This window comes from Leptonotus elevatus, chromosome 4 (assembly GCF_054856555.1).
Source record: "Leptonotus elevatus isolate MCC_2025b chromosome 4, RoL_Lele_1.0, whole genome shotgun sequence".
NCBI classification, from domain to species: domain Eukaryota; kingdom Metazoa; phylum Chordata; class Actinopteri; order Syngnathiformes; family Syngnathidae; genus Leptonotus; species Leptonotus elevatus.
Genome location: NC_141242.1, coordinates 11,066,170 through 11,087,369, shown reverse-complemented (window position 1 = coordinate 11,087,369; position 21,200 = coordinate 11,066,170). Strand labels below are relative to the sequence as shown.

The window sequence follows — 21,200 nt, the reverse complement described above, 5'->3', positions numbered from 1 at the left end:
AGTTTTGTTTCACTCCAAAGCGGGCCAGCAACAGACTGACCACACAGAGAAAGAAAAATGAAGGAGTGCTGCTGCTACTGCTGCTGCTGCTGCTGCGGCGTCCTGATTTCTCGCAATTAGCTGCGCGCTAGCAAACATCCTTGACGCCGCTGACCTCCCGCCGCACAGCGGCCGTCACGACTGGAAGCCTCTCCTGGCTTATTACGGCTCTGAGTGTTATGGTAATGGAAGGCGTGTGTGTGTGGCGGTGATAGCGCCGCGGGAAAGGATAGCCTATTATCCGCCGCTGTGTGCTCTTATCCACCGCCGGCCGATGCTAATAATGGCGTGGAGAAGGGCGGCCTTTCTGTTGGGGTGATGATGCAGGTGGCTGGAGAGCAGTTCAAATATATAAAATGCGAATTTGTGCGATGGAGCATTGGTGTTGTTGTCTGCTCTACATCTATTTAATATACACAGTTTTCGGTAGCTGTCACCTCTTAGCACAACCACAGATCACCTTTATTTTTATGTCCACCATCTGTGTTAGCTTTAACCAGCTAGCACAACTACAGCACACTCCTATTTTTCTGCATACAGTTAGCTTTATTTCACAATCACATACACAGTTAACGGTAGCTTTAGCTAGCACACATTTATATCAATGTGTTAATATATTGTTTAATGTAAAAAAAAAAAAGTGGTCATAAATTGTTTTCAAGCAATTTAAAACACACATTAAATTACATACTTTATTAGCGTTAGCCAGCTAACAGACACATGCACCACTATTTTACATACAGTCAGCGTTAGCAGTAGCCAGCTAACAAGACCACAGCACGTCTCTTATGAAGGACCAAAACTTTCAAAATAAAAAAAATAAAAAAGACTAAATAAGTGACTAAAAGTGAAAATAAAAACTGATATAAAAACTAAAAAATATCCCCAAAAATAAAAATAAATGGAAATGAAAACAAAATATATATATACATAATTAAATACATTTGTATTTAATTTTTGATAAATTTTGTGGCGGCTGTGGCTCAGGGTGTAGGTCGGCTCAATGTCGTTGTGTCCTTGGGCAAGGCACTTCACACATACAATATATATATATATATATATATATATATATATATATATATATATATATATATATATATATATATATATATATATATATATATATATATATATATATAATAATATAATTTTTGAATTGTATTCTTTTATATCCGTTTTTATTTTCACTTTTAGTCATTTATTTATTTTAAATGTTGGCAGTTTTGTTCCTTCACATTCTCTATCAACATCTTTGGCTATATCCAGGTAGCACAAATACAGTGCACCTCTCTTTTAATGTACAACCTTAGATTAAGCCACCTAACATTGCCAATGTACACACTTTATTATACATGCACAGTTAGCATTGGGTTAGCCGACTAATACGACCACAGCTCAACTATTATTTTATTTTTTTATTTTTAACAACAGTTAGGTTTAACTTTAGCGGGCTAGCATATCCACCGTGCCCCTCAATTTAAAATATATCACCACCTTTAGCCAACTAGCATGGTTACAACACACCACCTTTAAAATACACTTTAGTCAGCCAACGCAACCACAACTTTTTCTTTTTCAACACGACATTCCTTTGTCATTAGTGTTGTTTTCGCTATGGGGATGTGTACTATGTGGCCGCGTGTGAGAAGTTGTCGTCTGCCTGTATGTCATTAGCATCTCTTTGCTTCTCAGGAGCTGCTGACAACGTCCTGCTTTGAGTCTGCCTGACAGTCCACAAGCACGCCTGAGACTACGGTAGGAGTTTTTGGTGATGATTACCCCCCCCCCCCCCCCCCCCCCGCAAAAAAATGGATATCTGAGCCAGACGAGCATTAGTAGATTCCTCCTGGTGTTGAATTCACACCCTGTGACAGATTGAAAGTGTAAAAAAAAAGTGTTTGTGTTGGCTGGCTGGCTGCTGCCCACAGGCTTTATCTGCCAGAGGAAATATTGACCAGCAACACTTGCACTTTGCTGGCGTTATTACTTTTCGTACTGCGCATGTGTGTGTGCGACTGTGCGCGGTGTGTGTTTCGTGGACAAATAGCGCACGTGTTTGAGTAAAGTGTTGTGGTGAGCCGCAAAAACCCTGAGGAGTCTCTGAATTAATGTTTCGTGGCTTGTGTGCATCTGCTAAATAATTGTGCTGGTGCAAAGCTACTTGTTAACATCAGTCAGAAATGTGTGTTCTATGCCACCCACTAATCTAAACATGGCATTCTGATTAATATTGCGTTTGTATAATATGTAACAAGCAGCAAAATCTCCCCATTTGTATCCGCAGGGCGGCCATTTTGCTACTTGCTGTCAACTGAAGATGACATCACAGTGCCTTAGGGTTCAGCTTGACCAAACCCAGACAATAGGCGCGCCATGACAGTTGTTACTTAACTACCATGACCGACCCTAACATTAATCCTTACCACTGTTAACCCTAACCGGAAAAATAACGTGTATGTTAAAGACTACAATAATAGTGATTAGAGCGATTCAGTTTGTGAGAACGCCGCCTGTAACATTAGCGTGTCAACCTGAGAGCTCCGATACTGTATTCATGTTATTGTACTTGTTAAAGCGCACATTGTAATTTCCGCGAACTGCCTTTTTTCAGCTTTTAAATGGTAGTCAAGCCCCGTGTGGAGTGGCACACTCCAGTCAAGCAGGCCCTCGACATTTGGTGATGGCGCGGGACTTGAAAGACTGAAGCTGATTAAAGATTCACTTAAACACATTCTGCTGGAGATGCTTTTCAGATGAGCATCGAGACTGGAAATGCACCGAAACGCTCTTGAGGCTGGGTAACGCAGCATGTGATGTTATCTTTGTATGTAGTAACTGTACGTAATTGCATTTCAGGTGATTTGGGACTTTGTTCTATTGCATGAATTAGTTTGGGTTCTTGGTCTGTTTCTGGTGATTTGGGTCCTTGGTCCATTGCAAGCGGTCTTTGGCGGTGTTTCTTCGGGGGTGGTTTTGGTCCTTGGTTATCTGAAAGTAGTTTATTGTTCTTTTCAGGTGGTTTTGGTCTGTTGCATGTGGTCTTGACCCATGCATATAGTAGAGATAGACCGATATGTATTTTTCAGGGCCGATACCGATGCCGATTATTAGTAGTCAAGGAAGCCGATAACCGATATTTGGAGCCGTTATTTCTGTAAAAAGGGCAAAAAGTACTGGCGTCAAACATTTTTAAAATACAAATGCCAATCTTGACTTTGTTGTAATGTCTTAAAACGTGTTTATTGAACAATTTTTCAAACTTTTCAAAATGTAGATATAAACTTCATTTTAAATTTCTAACAAAATGTTCAGGGAAGCTCCCAAGGTTATCAGTACGTCTTAAAAAGTTTAATGGAATCTTAAACAAGTAAATATTATAGCTCTCTATAGTTTTCTACAGTAAATATTTAAACATACCTAAAATCTTAAACTTTCACATTTATTTGTTTTAATGTTGAACAAAAACAAAAGGATCAGAAGGTTCCCATGGTCAGCAGCATCTCTTATAAACTTATAACTTAAAATGGTTTTAGATTGACCTTTTATCAGATACAAAAAAAGGCTTATTTAACTTATTTATAAAAAAAAAAATTTTCTTTTTTATGCTAGAGCATACAGAAGGCTTTGATGCAGCCTGTGACCCGAAGAGGTCGCTTAAAGCAATGGTAGTTATTACAAAAAACGGCCAGCAGGTGGCAGCAGAGATCAACCATGGCCATGTTGCAAAAAAGCTCTTCTCCCTAGTGTTTTCAACAGGAAAGTGAATAATGATGAAACTTAGCTATATTTTAGTGCTAATTGCTGCAAAATGTCCTTGATGAAAGAAGAGACTCTAATCTTTCTGTTTTTATAGCAATAGAACACAATATTCTGTGGGCCTTGCAAAATCAGTCAAAATCCAGTAAAAGAGCCGAGAGCGAGGTGGGTTGCTTCAGTGAAAATGGTTAGTTAAGTATCAGCTCTCGGTATTTGCGATTATTCAAATGTAAAGTAGTAGTATTGTGTAAAAGTAGTATTGGTGCAGCCCTAGTTTTATGACTTTTTTTTTTTTTTTTTTACCTATTGCAAATGATACGGCCCATCTGTCTAATTTGAAAAGAAAAGAAAAACAATTGTGGCCCTTAACAACAGAAGCTTGCCCACCCTTGGTTTACATTATACTTCCTCCCCCGTGGGCCAGTAAAAACAGTGAACGAGCTCTAAAGGAGCAACATCATAACACTCTCTCCAGCAGTAAGATGGGGCCTTGACCTCATCTCCCGAGCTCGCCAAAGAAAAGAACGTCCTGGAGCGCGGCGATTGCCAATTTGCGACTCTCTGGAAAAACGCCGCTGCCGCCGCCCCTGCGGAGTGGCGGCAAGACGGCAAACAAACACAAACGCCACGTAGGCCCTTGTCATCACGCCAACGCTTTCCTCCCGCTAATAAGCAAGCACAGCTCCTCTCGGGACGAGCAGCTGGTCGTGTTTTTACAAGGCCGTCAACGCACGCCACTCCTCGTTCATCAGCAGCTGTTAGCCACGCATCCTCGCACCTAATTGCTCTTGCTAGCGCTCGGGCCATAGCGCAACATTTTTTTCAGTAGCAGTTATCAGGGCCTGATGGATGCTGGGTGCAAACAGGGTGCTAATTGAGTGGAGTTCTTTTTCTTTAAGCCGGTAGTTCATTGATAACGGTCCTTGATAAATGAGATCAACAGAGATGCAATCTATATGAAACGTAAATGAAAAGAAAGTGGTGGAGGCGGCACCAGACAAGTAAACGGCAAACTGCGCAACAAATTGATCAATATGGGCCAACTGATGCTCACCAAATTAATAAATCCTGATGGGCACCACCAGGATTTTAAATTGTCTAGTCGATTTTACCATTTTGCAAGCCCTTTTCACACTGCACTTGCTCAGTGTCAAACAAAGAGGTGGGCATTCCGTCAATCCAATCAATGACAAACGCCCATTTTGTTGACGATACTTCGAAAGTGGACGAACTAAGCATTGACGGAAGGTGAGTTTCGTCCGTCAATGTAATCGTCAATCCGTCAATAAATTGATGACTGACAGTTCGGCTTGAAATATTGAGGATGACGGAAGGGTGTCCCAACTGTTGCGGATTGCCGAATGACGGACGCTCAAAATGAATTGACGTGCCCACCTCTGGTCAAAGAGTCATGCCGCAATGCAAAATGATCGATTGCCAGCATGCCCATATTTGGAAGTGCTGACTGTCATAACAGCCTAACAGGAAGTAAAAAGTGAGATTTTTCCGCTTGTTAGCCCGCCCTGGCTTGACTTATTTCAAGAAGAAGGATGCGGGTTCGAGCAGCAGAAACTTGGATACTTTAATCATGCAGTTGCTTGCAAATAAACGGATGGGCTCGAGAACGGCACTCCTGATAAATGCAGTGTGAAAAGGGTTAAAAGCTTGAGATCGATTAATTTCCAATCTCGTATTTTGGCATGAATAGCCCGGACATCTCGCTGAAGTCAACAGGTGGCGACGGCAGACCAGCAGCGGTGCCTCAAGTGTATGGAAATATTTGACTCAAATGAGATCATTAGCACTGTCACTTGCAAAATATGCAAGTCTATCTTCAGATATTATAAATGCATGCCCATCTGAAATGCTTGCTGACAAGCTGCCTTAAATCCTCACACCAGCGAATTCATCAAACGCCTTCCAACAACAGTGAAAAGACAGACAATATACTGTAGCGTCTGCTTAGACAATCAAACAAAGACAAGCAGTGGTCGATCAATAACATCTTGTTTCTAAAAATGAACGGTTCATGTTGGCAGACAGCATCCAAGTAGCTTTTCTCTCAACTATCAGCCTTCATTCCGCAGACAGCCAGGCACACACACACACACACACTTGCAATCCTCTCCTTCTTTTCACTGGCCACACCCTCGACTCACTCAACCAATCACAAACCGCAGAAACCTTTATGGTCTCACAGACAGTTAAATCTTACATAACTCTTGCGACAAGCCATGTAACACAGGGTTGTCCCAATCTGGTCCCCGACGGCCACTATCCTGCATGTTTTAGGTGGTTCCCTGCTCCAACACACCTGATTCAAATGATCAGCTCATCAGCAAGGTCTGTAGAAGCCTTTTAATGATCTTGATCATTTGAATCAGGTGTGTTAGAGAGAAACATCTAAAACAGGGGTAACCAACTGGGGTCCTTGAGGGCCCCTATCGTGCATGTTTTAGATGTTTCCCTCCTCCAACACACCTGTTTCAAATGATCAGCTCATCAAAGAGTTTTGTAGAAGCCTGACAGCAATCCTGATCATTTTAATCAGGTGTGTTTGAGGCGCGAAACATCTAAAACAGGGGTAACCAACCTCCTCCAACACACCTGTTTCAAATGATCAGCTCATCAAAGAGTTCTGCAGAAGCCTGACAACAATCCTGCTCATTAAATCAAGTGTGTTGGAGGAGGGAAAACTAAAAGAAAAGTAAGCAACTAGTCCTTGAGGATGTATGTTTTTGATGTTTCCCTCCTCCAACACACCTGTTTAAAATGATCACCTCATCAACATGTTCTGTAAAAGCCTGATAATGGTCTTGATCATTTGAATCAGGTGTGTTGGAGGAGGGAAACATGAATTGCATGATAGGGACCCTCAAGCACAGGGTTTGGACACCCCTAATTTGTAACCCTGTGCTCCATTATTGTAAAGAATTCCCTCCTGCTGATTAAAAAAAAAATGATGTACTGTTGCTGTATACTATAGTGAGTCACATCCCTGCAGTTGTGTTACACGAATTGCTGTTCGAGTTTTACGGTTTCCAATTCCAGCTGTCTGCGAGGCGAGGTGTGCACCAAACAAGAACGTCCAGAGTTCTCTTATTTGGTGAGCACCAGGATTCATTTGTTCGGTGCGCCGCGGGGCTCACTCATTTATGGCACACCAGGGATCGCTTGTTTGCCTCGCACTTGGGTTCCCTCGTCTGCTGCACCGAAAAGAGGAACACTGATGCATACCCGCGCGAGCAAACTTTGTTATCAGGGCAAGTGAGTAAATAAACACAAGGTTTGTTTTGTTTGTGTGTTTTTTTTTCTTTTCTTTTTGCCGAAGAAGGATGTCCTCTACGCCCTTTTTATCTCGAGTAAACAACGTGATGAGAATCGGAACAATGTGGGAATTGAAGGTAGCCGACCGTGAACGCATCATCATCATCATCATCATCGTTGTATTCTGTGTGTGTGCGTGAGTGATTAACATACATATTTGCTCTGCTCTGCATCGGCTGTGGAAAAACAAAACAAAAAACGTACAGTGAACACATTATTGACCCTCAAATAACAAAAGTCAGGAAAAATGGATGCTTGTCATGATCTGTGTTTTTGTTGTTGATTTTGATGAGATTTAGTTTAGTTTCATTTTTCTCTTTTTCGATGTCACTCCACTAGGCACAACTACTTTACAAATATTACAATGCTTACAATTCACAAATCATTTGCTATGTTGGACAGAAATATTCGCAAGTAGCCGGGCTTGGCTCTACTCAAGAATCCGCCGTCTCTTTGGCCCCCTTGTGTGGCGTCGCTACAAAGACACCGTAAATGGAGGACGGGAGGTCCCTCAGCTATTCCTCCCGAACGTGAAAAGATAATTGTCTCCTCGTTCTGAGGAGGGGAGGGGGCGTGTATCTTGACCCCCCCCCCCCCCCCCCCGAGCAGGTATGAGAGCCCCTTCTGAGGTGTTGTAATTACTTGTGCTGATAGAGGTGACGAGAGGACGTCGCCCACTTCCCGGCAACCCGCCCCCCTCCTCCTCCCTCGCTCGCGCTTGCCATATGCAGCGTTTAATGTCAGTGTAATCTGTAAAGGTTAGCGCTGTACATCTCCACAAGCAGCTGAATCAGTGCTCTGGAAACACACGGTGACATTAAGAAGCCCGGCGCCCTTTCGTCCGCTTTAATACGACCACACTTTGCTTGCTTCGCTTCGATCGGTAACACACGCGGGCGCGAACCGGATACCATCTCGTCTCAGGGGGTGTTTGTAGTTGTAGCGCTCACTGGTGCATACTAGATATTCCAGTTAGTTTGTGTGCAACAGACAAGTGAAGAGCTGATCAAACTATTTAGTAACTTTAAAATATACACAATTCTGAAAATGCTGCATGTGTTTAACCTCCCTCTTTCACTCTTCTGCTTAGTGTGAATGCTGCTTAGACGCGATCACACATGTTGACCAATCACATGCGGCTTGAACAGAAAAGCACAAGACAACCAATGGTCTCCCAATCAAGAGCCAGCTCCTGTCATTTCCTTCAAAGTGCTGGCTCGAAAAACTAAGTGAACCCTCGTGGACATTCAAACGTGAAGCCTGGTACGCACGAGCAAATCTGGATTTTCTAGTTTGGTGCACACCATGACTCGGTTTTCGGGAACACCAAACAAGTGAACGTCCCTGTCAAGTGAAAATAAATTTTACACTTCAGAGGAGACAGTTAAAGAGAAAGTTAACCTAAAAAAAAAAATCTTGACAATAATATGTTTTATGCAGCCCCACTAGTATAAGTACAGTATTCTGGTTAATATTGCGTCAGAGAGTGGCAAAATGGCCGCCCCCTGAGATGGATAAAAATGACTGGATTTCTTCATAATATTCCACAAATGTAATATTAATCAGAATGTCATGTTTAGACTAATGAGGTCACATATAACATATTATTGTCAAGAAATGTTTAAGGTTGACTTCCGCTTTAATAACCCAAAACGGCAAATTTATGACTGGAATATACTGTATCCCGCCAGGTCATCAAGGGGCTCTTCCACGCTGCAACAACAAGGCACTCTAAATTGGCCACGCCAGCCCGATGCCCTGGTCGTCCCAAGTGTTTTTGTTCCCCTTCTCGCTTTCTCATCTCTCTCTTTGCGTGGCATGCATGCACTCATGGCAAACAACGTGGCACTCTAAATTGGCCGCACCGTCGAACTACCCGAAGGAAAGATGTATTTTCGTGATGTCGGCATAGCTAGCTTGCTGATTGCTCATTGCAAATGTGCCAGATGACCGTTGATGCCAATAAAGGTGCTCAAGTTCTTGCCGGGGCCCTAATGTGTCACTACGCCATGTGTTTGCCACGCCCCTAAAAATCAAAAAACTGAAATGAGCAGTTTAGTGCTATACTTCTACAAGTAAGTAATACTTTACATAGTTTCTCTCAACTTTAAAGCTCGACCATTTATTATTATTTTTCTTATATTAACAGTGGTTTACTTTGTTTTCCACATGCCTGAATTGCACTACAGTTCCGTTTTATTATTTATAGTTAGTTTTACCCTTGAGCAGCTTTAATTCCATTATTTCCTATGGGAATGCTGTAGATAATTGGACATAGATGGTTGTCATCAAACTGTGATGATATAGCGCATGTATGAATATAGCAATAAGTATAAATACATCAAACTGCTGACCCATTTCTGTGTGAATGAGGTCACGTGGTAGAGCTTGCATATAGAAATAAGGAATGTCCTATTTGCAGTGTGAACGTATGATTGTGACAATGTTACAAAGTGGAGCTACCTGATTTGCGCAGGCAGGCAAAATTGCTCCAGTGACACAGGTGACATCAAAGCACACTGGATTCCGAGCTCAAGCTGGCGTGATGCTTGTGGGGGGGTTCGGGGGGGTCAAGCGTGAAGCTGCGAAGGGACCACCGCATCCCACTGAGGCGGGACGGCGCCCGTGTGTGTGCTGGAATTCTACAATGTCAGGACAAAATGTGTGGCCTGGTAGCTTCATTTTATAGTTGGCAGTAAAACTTGACATTTGCGATTGGCATTTTTTTAAGTACTTTGTATCTCGTGGAATCTATAGGAAATTCAAAACCCTTTGGATGGGGTGTCATTTACTCATCGATTTTCAATTTTTGTAGTAGGGCTCTTGTATCCATCACAAATAGCAGTGATTCACTTTTTTGGGCCAAATGTTGATATTCACTTTCTTAAAAAGAAAACATTTTAACTGTTCTATTTTATCTGACTACATTTGAGCGTATTTTATTATATCTGATCATTTACTGGTTGGTTGCAGTTTTTTTTTTTTCATATCAGACCATATAGCCCAGTGAGAAGAAGCAGTAGCGTCCAACTATTGATGTTGCACTTTCCTAAAAAGAAAAGACTAAAGCTATTATTTACCATTTTACTGTTTATTAAAATTTACTGCTACAATTTTGCTGTTTAGTGAGTATAAAAGATCATGCTAAGATAAGTACAAGGACTAGCATCCAACTACTGATGCTACAGTTTCCTAAAAAGAAGAGATTTAAACGGTTATACATTATTTGACTTGATTTGAGTTTTTTTTTTAGTTATTTTTTTTTACTGTTAGCATGTTGTTAAACAACAAGCCATGTTAGTAAAACACAGCCGTATAAAAAAAAAAGAAAAAAAAAGATCCATCCATCTACATATGTTGCACTTTCTGAAAAAGAAAACATTTAATTTTATTTTAGAAATCCTATTTTGACAGTACTTTTCTTTTTTGTCATAAGTTACGTCTGGCAGTAAGACCAAGGTAATCGAAAACGGCATTCATCTATTGGAGTTGCCCTTTCCTAAATAGAAAACAACCGATAGCCTAACAGGTCAAGCTCGGATAAGCAAAGTGAAAACAAAGCGTGTCATAATTTGCTGCATCGATGCGTGGAATCACAAAATACCATAAACACAGTCATCATCATCAGCCAACGTACAAGCCATCCATCTTCTTCTCTAAGTCAGTGTCAGTCCATTAGCAGCGTGTTTTGAGGGGTAAAATGGCGCATTAAGGCGCATTACGACTCACGCGCGGAGCGGCATGACTCCCGTCATTACAGAATTGTGCTCTGACGCTTTTGTGTCATTTCCCCGCTGCAGTTTCGGAGTCGGCAACTAGAAAATTGCCTGGCGCGGGTTCATAATTACATGCCGGGCTTTCGTGGATCACCTCTGAGCCGAGCGCGCGCCGCTTCCGATCAGATGCTCTGCGTGGAGGAGTTTAGCACAATGCGGCTAATCGCCGCCGCTTTCCCCTTTTCAGCGGCCATGCGGATCACGTGGCGCTGAGTGTCAGATTGTATTTGCTATGAAAATGCAATTGAAAATCGACACATATTATGAAGATCAGATTGTATTTACAGTATATAACGTGGCCATACAGTGACGTTGTGAATACAGATATGCAGTGAACCCCCAGCTAGCTAATAAGCCTCATGTGAAGGGGTTTTTATGCTTGCTTTTATGTAACAGGCTTTTTTATCGTGTACATCATTGATGCAGAAGTGTTGATGCTATGCTGATTATTCTTTGACAGTTTATTTTTGGAAGTAAAAATACAATCACTTTCTTTATGATCTTTGACATTTTAAGGGGGAAGTCACCCCAAAAGTTTTCTTGACAATAAATACTAGTCTAAACACATTCTTTCAAATCCATCTCATGGGGCGGCCATTTTGCCACTTGCTGCCGACTGAAGATGACATCACAGTTGCTCAGATAACGACCAATCACGACTCACTTGTTTTCTTGAAGCTGAACTGCTGTTCAGTGTCAAGCTGGCTACCTATCAGTCAGTCGCTAATGCTAGCTACTCCTTAGCTAACATGACACTTTAGGAGCAGTGCGATTGGGCGCCATCTTGTGGCATTATGAAAACAGCACAAGAATCCAAACTGTTGTACTGGTTCTCCTGAAAAAATTGTGAGGAGCTGAGTTCTATAGCTATAGTTCTATACTCTGGGAGCAATCAGGCCGCAGCTTGGGTTGCTTCTCCGCGGATCAGCACAAGAATGTGAGATCAACCCATCCCAGAGTTTAAAAAGGTTGGTGGGAAAGGAGAAAGACGGGGGGGGAGTCGTGTGCGGGATATTGACGCGGAAGGCGAAATTAGAATTGATTGGTGGAGAAGTGAAGGGTGGTAGGCTGAGGGGAGGTTGCGATCTGGCACAAGCTCCTGTGAATCCCTAATCCGCCTGTCTTTGAGGAAATCTCCGTGGCAGAAACGGCTTCTCATTACTCTCACAGAACGGCGATCCATTGCAGATTGGATGCGAGACGAGCAGCTCCGGGGCGGCGTTAAGATGACCAGCCTCGCCGGGGCCTAATGGGATTCTTGTAAACAGGCGGCTCACCGGAAGACATGCGCGTATTAACTGTTTCGCAGGTGGTTGATCCACTTTAACTATCAATCCACATCTATGATGTATTTCCCGGGTTGTCTAAACATTTCATTACCAGTGCAAATCCTCAGGTTGTTATGAAACAAAACAACAGGGTAACGAAAGAAACCCTTCAAAGCTGTTGAATCCGAAAGACCTGGTACTAGGTCCGACAGGACAGCATTGTATTTAATTGGGAATGTTGATGCATTCTTTTTTTGCGTTGGTTTTCTAACAAACTCCATCATGAAAAGCAAAAACCTTTTGTGAGAGTCTTTTAAAATCGGGTGCAGATTTTCCTAACCCAACTTTGTTGACAATCCATACCAAAGTGTTGTTGTTGTTGTTGTTTTTGTTTTGTTTGTGGTTTTTTTTGGGGGGGGGGGGTGTTGTCATCGCAAATGCTGCTCTTAACCCTAAAGGTAATGCGAATGTTTAACCCTACTTATTTTTGGTATTGCTGCACCTCCATACAGAAGAAGGAAGGACAGTCATTTGGGAATTGTAGTTTACTGCACATACATTTTTTACATAATACTTGGTAACCTTTTTTTTTTATCTTATAACTCAACAAATACGCTATGTATTTGTATTAAAAAAAAAACTCAAGCTTAACTAAAACTAGCTAAAACTAATTTAATTTTTAAAAAGTCAAAACTAAATAAAAAGTAACTAAAAATCCCAACCTTTTTTCGACCGTAACATATTAACCCTAACTACAACCCTCACTAATCCTAATCCTAATCCAACCAACTAACCCAAACATACAACCCCAAACACCAATGTATTCCGGTATCTTAACACCAACACAAACCAACCACTAACCTACAAACCACCTCCCTCATACACCGTCCTACGCTAAACTAAACATGTTGAATTGAATCTGTTACCTTGACTTTTTGAAAATAAAAACAACCAAAACTCCTGACCCATTAAGCCTATTCTCAAACGTTACCCTAACCCACTAACCAAAATCTTAACACTATTCCAACCAGCAAACACATCTTCTTCTTCTTCTACTGGTGCTCAGAGGTTGTCAACCACCTTGCAATTAATGCCCCGCAGCATCACCAGTCACAGTCAGTCGGAGGCAATGGCAAGCCGCCCGCAACGCGCCGGGAGGTCAAGAGTCTGGCAGCCGTTTTCCGATCGCTCGGCACCGCCAACCCCCACCCCGTGGCAAAAAGCGGAAGTTTGCACTTAATGGAAATTCTGCGTCCCAGAGGGGGGGGGTGCTGGTTTTTGCGCGGAACGTTGCAGTCGATTATCTCGCCTTTGATCCCGGCTCTCAACCTCGAGCCCGTTCACGGCGGCGCGGGTGCGCGGCGACGAAACCGCTTTCATCCTCGACGACACCGCCAGCGCAACAAGCTGTGATCACACGCCGAGATGCACGTAACAACATTAGCATTTGCGCTAAAGGCAGCCTGCTGTCAGCCATCAACCACATAAACCCACACTGCAGGAAATAGTGGGTTTTTATTCCTGTTCCACTGGCCATTCTTGGACTTGAACTTCCAGAAAATCACAATTTCAAGATTACAAAAAATCAATTAAATATTGCTGGTCTGTGTAAAAGGAGCTGAAGGCGACCCACAAATCATACTCGGGTAGTATCCAACTTTTGATTGAACTTTCCTGATTTTTTTTTTTAAGCTATTGTCATTTGACTATTCTACTATTTACCGTACTATAATGTCCTGTTTTGTTTTTTTCAACTGCAACAAGCAACGGCAGGATCGCAAAGTGAAAACAAAAGGTGGCGTCCAGCTATTGTCATACATGATTACATTTGTATTATTGCATTTTATTTAGTTTATTTGAAAGTCTGCTCACGTTTCTCTCTAAATGTCAGTAAATGTTGATCCCTTACAATGTACCGAAAATGAGCCAAACCATGATTTGTTTTGAATGCTCAAAAAGAGGATCTCTAGTCAACTTGATCAACTTTCTCATCCATGAAAAAAAAAATGCACAGGAAAACTGGATTTAACTGTCACAGCTACAGCAACGAATAACAAGAATCTCACCACTTGCGGTGGAAAGACAACAGCAGGAGCACCTCTGCGACCCTCCCGCTGGGTTATGAAGCTTTTCGGATGAAAGCGGAACGTCGGAAGGCAGCCAGCTCCGGCCCAGCGGGGCTCGAGTTTGAGTCCCACTGTGGATACTACGGTGGTAACCATAGAGATGAGAAACCTGCACTCGTCAAAGCATGAGGCACGCTGTCCTTGCTAAATAAGTTACGGCTTTTTTTAAAGATCTAAAAACCAGAAACATTTAAGGATAATTAAAATGATGAATTTTACTTATCTCATTTAAATACATCAGAGTGTAGCCTACACCGGTGCGTTAACTTTTCTACAATAACTTGCTTTGACAAGGATTCCGCTAACAGCTGAAGAAAAGATGCTATTTCTCTTTGATCCCATTTAGAAATCACTTTACGTTCTAGCTTCATCCTAGCAAGCGCAAAGCTAGCTCATCTCTCAGTTCTGACATCCAAGTTTGCAAATTCCCTTTCGTTTGTTGCTAGTATGGCGGTATCCAACCAGCAGCGAGGTGTTAGCCAGCCAAATATTGCCATAACTATTTCCGGGCGCCTGCTCAAATGCAACACGTACGTAGCTTTCATGCTAACATAGGGAACGGGACATGCCATCCAAAAAATCCTCTCTGACGACAATATGCACGTTCTGACTCGAATTGGGAAAATTCTGATTTGTTTTTAATGGCTAATTCGCTACCTCGTAACAGGGTTCCAAGCGTGCTATGCCCATCCCGTATGGCTAAACCTAAAAAAAATGTGTAGCATTTGATGCTAACATTAGCTAAAACTTTTGCTGTGTCAGTGGTTCTGCCACTAGCTTTCATGAGTGGCCAACTGTTTACTACAAATTTTGACACAATTTTAAAATGGAATCACAGTTGAACAGTGTCGCATCGTCACAGATGTAAAGGCCAATCAAAATGGCCATGTTGAATCACACTATATCTATAATCCTTAACTATATTAAGAATTCCATATACAGTATATATGTGTATGTACCTGTGGATAACAAGCAAAGCATGCTGAGTGTACTTTACTGAATGTGTGGTAAATGATTGGAACCATTATTGAGCATCTCAAATATTGATATTCTCTCCGTTCTTTTTTTGCCATTTTCCTCTTTTTGGATTATTATAATATAGCTAGAGCAAAAGCGTGTGAAGATCCACTTATAAGCCACGTCGCTCATTGTCGGCTTCACCGTCCCTCAGGCTCCTCTAAAACAAATGCATCAGAGGGGAGTAAATACCGTAGGTAAAAGAGAGGTAAATAAGAACCATTGATCTCCATAGGCAACCATTTTTCAATATAGATTGGCTGTTTCGAGTCGTCATAATTTGGCTCTTCTACCTGCGATTTCACTATTAGTCGTGAGCAGGGGGGAATAAACAGTTTCAACATTGAGTTGCAAAAGATAACTAAGTGAGAAACAGACTGTCTAGGGAGCGTTCCAAGGAGCGTCTTGTCAGAAGAACAGCCTAATGGAAGCTGTATAAATTATTAGCGCCGCCGCTATCGGCTCATTTCCGAGTAAAACTGCGTGAAATGAATGCAGGGATGTCTCATTACGGTTTATCAAACATCCAGCTGGCAGCTCCGTCCATCAAGAGCAAGGTAATTACGCTGTTGTTTACGCATACCTTCTGCCACGCCTCCAAGGTCAAAACGACGCCAATTCACTCGCTTGGTGTCGATGAAGCAGATTACTTTTTTTTACTACCTTTCACGAGTAGTAATAACCTTTTGGGCAGACCTTTAAGAAACTTGCCCGTGGGTCTACTCATAATAAACATGCTTATCAGGTTTGAGAAGTTTTATTTTGTGAAACTGGCTCTGGGAACTGCAATTTCCCAAATTCTGGGGTGCGCTGCTGAACCAATTGCAAGAGATTACCACCAAATGTTTCACACATAATGATGAAAACTCAAATGCTTCACACAGCTTAACATTGTCTGTCTCTTACACGTGGTTGAAATTTGTCATTGGACAAAATCTCAAGAGCAGCGTGCCAAGGCTCAAGTTATCCCTTGATATGACCCTTGAAACCAAAATAGGCTTTTCGGACATGGCTTCTTGAGATTTTTTTTTTTGTGGGTCTACTCATGATAGACATGACTACCAAATTTCATGTTGCTAAATGAAATTGCCAGAGAGGAGCTGGGTTTTAAAAAGAATTCCAGGGGGCAAAGATCCCTGAAATGAGCCTACAATGGCAGATATTTAAAAAAAATATACGAAAGACATCAGTATAAACTTTTGGTCAGATATGCTTGAGACATTTTTGTTGGTCTAATAATGACAAACATATCTACCAAATTTTATGTTGCTAAGTGAAACTGACTTCAGGGGATAGCTTTTCAAAAGAATTCCGGGGGGGCCAGTATCCCAAGAATTAAACCTAAAATGGCAGCTTCAAAGCAAAATAACAGATTTCTGTACCTTTTTGGCTATGGCTACTTGAGACTTTTTGTGGGTCTGCTCAAAATAGACATGCCGATCAAATTTGAGATTTAAAGGAGCTGGATTTTCATACGTATTCCAGGTGGCACGGATCCCTAGAAATAAACCTAAAATTGCAGCTTCAAAGTAAAATGACAGATAACTAACTTTTTGGGCATGCATAGCTAATTGAGACTTTTTGTGGGTCTGCTTATGATAGACATGCCTACCAATTTTCATGTGGAAGTGAAACGGCAAAAGAATCCCAGGGGGGGCCAGTATCCCAAGAAATCCCTTCAAAATGGTGTCTTCAGACATAAACGGCACGTGTGCCTACTTCATGAGAAACATTCCTACCGACACTACGTTACCAAAAATCCGATGAGACGTTATCTATCAGCAGCAAGTGTTTGCAACGCTTTGCAAACTTTGAGCGCTCATCGGGGGATCCAAAGCGTTTTTCATTTTCATTTACACCGTGCCAAAATGAGCAAATTACCGACGCCTACTTCACAACCCAGACGTTTAACGGCGCAATTAAATCACAATAGCATGCTTTCCGTCCGGCAATTAACCTTTTGCTAAACCAATAATTATTTAGTGGCTACACCACGACAAACGTTAGGTCCTGGAGGAGCCCCTAGCCTCACCGTAATGGATGTCTTCTGCCCAATAAAAAGTTGGAAATGTGTGCAGCCATTTTAGCAGCTTATGAGCTTAGCTCGGCTGAAGCAATGCCAGATGACTTCAGTCCAAAGTAATACAGTAATGTAAGGCATTATTAATAAAAGACACCTTTTATATAGTAGGGCTGGGACATATAAAAAGACGCCTTTAATTGTCATGTCCACCCAACTTTGTGATGTGTGGGTGACTGCCATTGACGGCTATAGACGTCATAAATTCATTTGAACTATTTCTATTAGTTAAAAAAAAAATAATCCACTTTTGTTAACAACAGTATGAAAACCTAGAAAACAATTATTGTACATTTAGAACAGATATAAAATTTGTGATTAATAGTGAGTTAACTATTGAAGTCAATTTATTGCAATAAAAAAAAGAAAAAAAAAAGAGAAAAGATTATTAAAAATTAGGGGCGTCAGGCGATAATTTATTTTTATCGTAATGAATCACATGACTTCACTAGTTAACTCACGATTAATCAAACATTTTTTATCTGTTCTAAATGTACAATAAAAAAATTCTAGGTTTTCATACTGTTGTTAACAAAAGTGGAAAAAAATGTTTAATAGAAATTGTTCAAATGAATTTTTGACGTCTATAGCCGTCTATGGCAGTGAACGAGTTAAGAATGCTTTTGACTATGAACAGTACCAAACTCAAGTTGATTGTGACGCAAGAACCAAAATGTCTGTATTAACGTTAGAACAAGAACCTCTTGGTTTTGAAGGTTTTTGATGGATGAGGCGTGCTGTTGTCAAATGGCGCTGATTTTCTGCCCAGGTGCTCGTTTCTATGGCAATCTCGATATCACTAATGGACCCGAGCCCGTATTTCTAACTCAGTCAATCTAGTAACAACTGCCATCGGAACGCAATTAGTCACTGCAATTACATGGCAAAATGAAGTCGCGCCATGATTGATGGCCGGCGGCTCGTTTGTCACGTGACTGGTGAGTGACAATCGACGGCCAATCGCATACCTCGCGGAACTCACGGGGTACCTGGCACATTTATCAGCGGAGACTCCATTACCTTTTCGCGGGATGGGGAATAGATTCTATCGCAAATGGCGCTGTCTGCCCTCCAGCTTTGCAGATAAAAGTAGCTTGTGAAGGCTTTGGATGGATATCACTAAGTGTTATGATTACATTAGTCATAAGAGCCCCTTTCACTCTGTCCGTCATCATTTTCCCCTTTCACCATTCTGTGTCAGAGGTACCGACGCCGGAGAATGAGTGGGTTGGGAAGGACGATGGCTGTTTGCACCAGGATCGTTTCATTTTATCACTGTTATGTACTGTATAGATAGAAAGATGCGACAAAAATATTGATTGCAAATTATTTGACAAACCCCAAAGCTACAGCTTGTGTACCACTTGAGGTTTGGGAACCCTATTTTGAGAACCACTGATTTATAGGATCTGATCAGACAGTGTATCCGGTGTACCTGATATTGTGCTAATCCCAATCCGCACATGTAGCCCCACTGCCGTCTTGGTCCTTTAGCACCTCCTTAACTCTGAGCGTTGACATAAAGACACACACCATTTTGATCCGCGCTGAAATTCTTAAAGATAATAACGACGGATCAATAGCGAGGCACGCTGCGGAGTCGCTGTCACTGCGGGATATTGACATTCCGGCGCTCATTTCCTGTGAGCGCACGCCGTTAATGACTAAAAATGTCATTGCCGCTTGTCAGCTGTCGTCGGAAACGGTGGGAAGGAGGAAACGGAATACAAATTCCTACAAAGCTTTGGAATTTCTTTGGCAAGATTCAAGAATCGATCATCGTCCAACTTTGACACCATAATCCGCCTAAATTAAATACAATATGCAAAATAGCTTCACAATTTTGCTGTCGTGGGTTCCTAATTCCAATTGGGGCTCTTTTGGCTGATTTCTCTTGTAGGAATTTGTCAAGGTAAAATCAAAATGGCCACTTCAAAACATAATGGCTGACTTTTTGTTCAATTTAGTTCAAGGATTCTAGACACTTTTTGATCTAGACCAATTGGTGAATCCCGTTTGAGGATTTTTAAAACTTTCCAGGGCACCAATGACAAATTCAGCCAAAATGGCTGCTTCAGACTAAAATGGTCGACTTCCTGTTCAATTTAAGGCATGTGTCTTTGAGACATTTTGTGTTAAAACACGCCAGCCCAATTTAGTGTCAAGTGGTGAAACGGGTGTCAGGGATTAATTTTTTTTTAACTTTCTAAGTGGCACTGAGCAAATGTTGCCAAAAGCGGTACTCCAAATCAAAATTACTGACTTCCTGTTCAATTTAGGGAATGGGTCTTAGAGACTTTTTTTTTGTTAATACATCCTGTTATGATAGACTTGCCTGCCCAATTTAATGCCTATTGGTGAAACTGGTGTTTGGGATTACATTTTTTTTTTAAACTTTCCACATGGCAGAGAGCAAATTCGGCCAGATAGTGGTGGTTCAACCCAAAATGGCTGTTCAATTTAGAACATTTTGACACTTGTTTGTGCATCTCGTTATAACTGACATTTCTGCCCAATTTTGTAACAATTGGTGATGAGGTTTATATGCAAATTCAGTCACAATGGTTACTTCATACCAAAATGGCCAATTTCCTGTTCAATTTAGGGCAAGGGCCCTTGAGACTTTTCATGTGTCCTCTTATGAAAGACGGTCATCCAATTTGGCATTGATCGCAGAAACTGGTTTCGGTAAGGCTTTTCTTTTATGGGGGCACAAATGAGTGAAATGAGCCTGAAATGGCTGCTCCGAATCAAAATGGCCAACTTCTTGTTCAATTACTTGCTGTTCAATTTTGGGTATGGGTCCTTGAGACGTTCTGCAATACAAAATGGATGTGACACAGCAATAATGTTTTTATGGCAAGTCATTTCTTTAGGACAAAATCAAAGATAGAACATGGAAAGTAAAATAGCGCCGTCATTTCACTTAAGTGCAAAAAGTGGCAGGATGAGGCGCAACCTATTTAATTTCTATTGATTGTAAACATTCTCGAATGCATGACAGATGTGGCACACACAAGTGTTGATGCCTGAGCAAGAATCTTATTGATTTTGAAAATTGTTCAAGCCAAGATGGATGTGGCAGAACAAAAAATGTTCTTGTCGATGCCTGAGTGAGAATCCTATCGATTTCGATCATTCGCCAACCCAAGTTGCCAAAACAAGTTCTTCAAAGAAAACCCCCCAACTCCTGTTCAGTCTCCTTTTAACTCAATCACTGCCAGCCATTTTCAATGAAGCAACCCCCTTTGCTCCCGGCTGTTTTACTGGATTTTGACAGATTTTGCAAGCCCACAGAATATTGTGTTCTATTGCCATAAAAACGAGATTAGAGTCTCTTCTTTCATCAGGAAAAATATATATATTTCTATCTGTTTCCGTTTTGCAGCAATTAGCATTAGAACATAGCTAAGTTTTTATCATTATTCACAAATCTGTGGGGAAAAGAGCTTTTTGCAACATGGCCCTGGTTGAACTCTTATACTCTGCTGCCACCTGCTGGCTGTCTTTTGTAATAACTACCATTGCTTTAAACGCCCTCTTCGGGTCAGATGCTGCATCAAAGCCTTCTGTATACTCTAGCATTGAAAAAAAAAACATAAAACAAAAAAAAAAATCGTATACATACGTTTATGGGACCACGGCAATATTTAAAATAGAATGTGTTTATACGTTTTTGGGAGCAAATGAGTTCATATTCGGATTTGACGGGCGGCAGTGGCCAATCGTTCCACACTTGCAGTGGCCCAGTCCGTCAGTACATGTCCCTGCCGTCTGAACCTGGACCACAAAGGTCTGCACCTCCACCCGC

At 41.5% G+C, this 21,200-nt stretch overlaps 1 protein-coding gene across 3 annotated transcripts in view; it reads left to right on the top strand.

Annotated features, from left to right (window-relative positions):
- Positions 1-21,200, top strand: part of mgat4c (mgat4 family member C) — a 90,143-nt gene that overhangs the window by 43,564 nt on the left and 25,379 nt on the right. For 2 of the 3 annotated variants that reach the window (XM_086074684.1, XM_086074685.1), the window contains exon 4: positions 1,732-1,794. The gene's annotated coding sequence lies outside the window, so the exon portion shown is untranslated. Of the gene's footprint in view, positions 1-203; positions 222-1,731; positions 1,795-21,200 lie in introns of those variants that run through there. The other variant, XM_086074687.1, reaches the window with a different exon arrangement.